Genomic DNA, 4,692 nt, shown 5'->3' on the forward strand with positions numbered 1-4,692 from the left:
TGATGATATTGATGGTGATGGTTGTGGTGGGAATGGTGATGGTGATGGTGGTGGTGGTGGTTTTGGTGGTGATAATGGGGGTAGCGGTAGTGGTGGTGGTGATGATGATGATGATGATGATGGTAATGGTGTTCTTGAAAAGGATGTTTCAGATAAAAGTGAGACTTGACTGTAGCAGGCTACCTAATCTACACTATTGGTTCGGTTCTTCTTTTCTGAGTCCTGTGGTATTAGCGGAGCTGTGCACATATGGGTAAATGGCCATGTCATCTGTATAGTTTTCTGTGGAATCCTGATGCTTTTCAGACTTGAGGTGATGTTTCTGTTGTCGTGAAGAGCTCTGCTCCCTGTGGAGCTGGTTCATTGCATGGCACTCTCATGAATTATTCTTCTAGCTGACACTCAGCACCGAGTGAGTGGCTCTTCATTAGGAGGACGTGGGCAGGGCACTGGACTTCAAACACAGATAACAGGAGGAAGGGAACTAAGCCACTCAATAATTCATCAGTGTTTTTCATGAAGAATTTAGCAAATCCCAGAAATTATTTAACCACCCTTTTTAATTATACAACACAAAGTCACAAAGACATTAAGGGGAAAAATCAGCTAAGGACAAAAGGTTTATCTTTTTACTAACAGTAAAGGTAGTCAAGTTTCTAAGTAGGAATTTTTGTTTTTTAGCTTAGATGTGATTAAAATTTACTTAAACATTTGCTTTATCAGTGTTTAAGGGAAGAGGTGAAATAACACATCACTACAAGCATGCAGGAGCATGGTGGGGTGGGCAGTGGTAGAAATGGGGCATCATTCCTGTCTGGAATCCCCAACAGAGCTCTGCCTCCTTTCAAAGGGAGGACAATGATGGCCCTAGAATACATTCAGTTAATGCCTTAACTCCTTGAGTTCTGCATCACTGACAGGACAGAAGTTAAATCTTAGAGTTGTGTGTGTGTTTGTGTGTGTGTGTGCGTGCATGAGAGAGAGAGAGAGAGAGATGGTCCAGGCAAACATTTTCCCTTTGAAAAATACTGAACAACAACACCCTTTAGCTTTATTTTCTATTGTTCACAGAATAATCATGGCCTCACATCTGACTTTCTAAATCTGCCTGATACAGTGGCGGGAGGCAGGAAATTGGTGGCCACAAGGAAAGAGACCCAAGAGGAACAGTAAGAAACATATTTGGTAACTTATCCAGGTCAATGTGTAAAGCGTCCCATGCTTATGGGCAAAGCAGGACTCAGGATTAAAATCCACCCTACCCACAGCTCCTTCAACACCAAGTTCAGCTAGCAGAATGGTTCATGAGAGGCCTTCGAGGGTCGTCACTGACATGTGACACAGAAGATGAGAGACGACCCAGGATGGAGCTGTGCGATGATGCCTCTAGTGCTGGGTCTCTGTCCCACTAACCTCTGAGAAGCTCCCTCCACATACAAAAAACAGTTTCCTTTAGTAGTAACCATTTACTTGACCTCACCATTTCTGCTGGAAATAATGAGTCCCTTTGTCCTACATCTACTTGTACTTCCACTCCTTCTTTTCGTTTCTTGTAAAATATTTATTTTAGTTAGTTCTACATATAGGGACTGGGGTACAGGCCAGAGGTGGGGGGTGGGTGTGAGACCAATCACCAGAGACAGAGTGGGAGTAGAACAGGCGGATCCTCTGAAATTCACTGCTGAGGGGAGCAGCAGGGAGACAGGAGAGGTCTGCTGCACCCTGTGGGTCACCTCCCAGGCCAGGGATCGAACTTGTGCTGCAGTGGCTGCAGAAGCTGCAGATAGGTTCATAGTGCTCAGACTTAACCCCTGTACCACCAGGGAGGTCCACTCTGTCTTTCCTTGGCTAATGTCAACCCCTTGCTTTATTTCCTCACCACTGCTCCAGGTCCATGCCCACTTTCACTTCCAGAAATTCTTCATCTCTTGACAATTTAGTTATTCTTTAATGAGTTATCATTTCGGTGACTTTCTCCCTCGAACATGGAATGAGAATTCCTCATCCACTCATCCATCTTTTAGAAAAAAAAAAAGGCTATAGAAATCCTCTCAATAGATCCAGCTTTATTTACTTCAAATGGTATGTCACGATTACATGCACAGGTTGAACAACAGGAACTTGTCAACACACAACCAGGGCCCTGTGGAAACTGGTCGTTTCATATAGTTCATCTTAATATGCTATATAATTCCCTGTAATAGAAGTGGGAAAAGTGATAGAAAGGTATTTTGAAAATAATACTATTTCACAGGTTTTCCCCAGCACAGGGAGCCTTTTTCTTCACCAAAGTATATTATAATTAATAATGTTCCACACACTTGGATGTTAAATGTCTTTCTAATTGTAATGGCTTTATACTCTCGTTAAGTAATATCTCAAGGCTTCACTACACACTTGAAGCAAGATTCATCATTAAGAAAAGTGGCTCTTAAATCCATATTTCAAGGAACTGGGCTATTTTCTCACTGGTCCCTTTGTTGATATGATGTTAGATCACTTGAACCAGATTGGGGTTCTAAATTAGTCAGAATTACATAGACTCTTTAGTAGACACACATGGATAACATAACACATGAAATAACTTGTAAGCAAAAACAAAAAACCAGAGCTGCCCCCTCAAGCCCTCCTTATTGCAGTATCTACCTGTGACCCTTAAGCCCACGAAAGGAATCAAGTGTTCAGTGTCTGTGTATTACACGAGAATCATGCTTAGTTCCCTCCTACTAAAGCAAAGAGAAGCAAAAGGTCTAAGGATTTCTTTTGAAACCAGAGGACGGGCTTGTGTGGCCCCTTTGAAGCTCCGATTTCCTAAAGATTCCAAGTTTTATCACCTGACACACCTGAGCGCTTCTGGACGTGATGGTGAGTGTCATGGGCTTGAGCCTCCTTTGTAAATGGGCCAGCTGGGCTGATGCTGACCTCTTGGGGGAATTTGTTCAGCTCAGCTTTTTATGCAAAAGCTATTTCTGCTGCCTCCCCGTGAGGAGACCTATCCGTGGCCCCTGACCAAAGAGGGCTGGACCCTGGCCCCAGGCCAGTTCAGGACTCTTGCCCTGGAATCTCAGGTTGGAACATGGCACCAGAAAGCCGCATCCTCCTTGGGCGTGGGCCTGGGAGTCATCGTTTCCTGTTTGGATGAAGAAGCCGTTGACTTGCCCTGTGCACAGAGAAGCACAGTGTAACCGGAAGTAGGTTTGCCTTGCAGGGACAGAGAGGCAGGTCTGTGGGGCGAGAGGGACTCTACCTCATGCTCTTGAAATTAAACGGCAGAGCAATTCTGTGGCTCCCTTATGGTGATATTTGCCCACTTCGATGTTCAGGGGAAAGTGATAATTTCCTTCAATGGCCTTATCAATAAGTGTCAGAAATGAAAGACTGGAAAGCTTTCATGGAATGAGGCAGAGAGCCCAAAATGATATTTTGACTTTGTCCAAAACCTCATCATAAGGTACTTCTCTTGCAAGACTATAATTACAGCAGAGTTTACCCAGAGTTGCAGCAAGTCATTAAAAAAGCAATTATTGCCAGCAGCCCTTGTTCTTTGGCAGAAAGTTGAATGGAAAATTTAATGGTATTAGGAGAATATTTTTCCCTACTAAACTAATTCTGGGAAATGGTATAAATTGAATGCGTGTTTATTTTTTTTAAGACAAGCTTATCTTAATTGAGTTTTTCATAATTGTGTTCCTCTGGTTACATATGAAATGGAAGGGAGAGGGGGTACTCTCCAGGAAGCCAGCTCTTGAGCGCTGAAGTTATTTGTTTCTCTGCACTCGGCTTCAGGCCTTTTCTTGCCTCCTCTGGAGATGCCCCCTGGCTCCCAGCTCTGCAAGGCTGCAGTGGCTCCGGCATTGATCAGCACCAAAATAACTTTGAAACTCAGAATAATGACCCGAGAGAAGGAAGGTTGGGAACTCGGGGGACTCTACTGCACAGGGACCCTTGAAGGGGGTGTGCAGATCTGAGGGTGCGAGGATGGCAGGAGACCCAGGGGTGTCCAGGAGCCGCATGCCTCAGGACCGCTGGGAGCAGAGACTCCGTGTTCAGTTTGGCCTCTCCCCGTTCAAAGTCTCACGCTAACTTTAAAGATGAGGACATCTCAGTGGAGAGGATAGTTATGCTGTAGCGTAAGGGGGTGGTCGCACAGGCGTCCGGCCCCGGCCCCAGAGCCAGTCCCCTCTGAAGCCCAGGGTCCTGGCCACTCACCCTGCTGCCTGCCTCCATAAGGCCTTTATTATCTGTGTGAACAATAGACTCCCCCACCAAGCCCTGGTGTTTGTGAGGACAGAAGGGTCTAAATGGCAAATTGGCTGGTACCGGCTAGTTATAAATTCTTCTTTCTATGATGCTTTCCTCTTAATTAACAGTGCTCAGCCACTCACAGATTCCGACTAGATTTCTATAATAGTTAAGAATGATCCCATTGTGTTACACAAGTGTTCAATGACACCATAGATGACCCTTCAAGGGTCTCATTTACAAGAGAGAGAAACCCATTTCGGCCCTCCCTGGTGGTGCGGCAGGTTAAAGCACAGTCCTGCAAGCTGGCCACAGCCGCTTCAGTGTGAGTTCGATCCCTGATCCCAGAGGTGACCCACATGGCACAGCAGACCTCTCCTGACCCACCAACTGCTCCCCTCAGCAGTGTACTTCATTGATCTGCCTATTCTGCTCCCTGCTCTATCTCTG

Source organism: Condylura cristata, unplaced genomic scaffold (assembly GCF_000260355.1).
Source record: "Condylura cristata isolate star-nosed mole 26May11 unplaced genomic scaffold, ConCri1.0 scaffold00009, whole genome shotgun sequence".
NCBI classification, from domain to species: domain Eukaryota; kingdom Metazoa; phylum Chordata; class Mammalia; order Eulipotyphla; family Talpidae; genus Condylura; species Condylura cristata.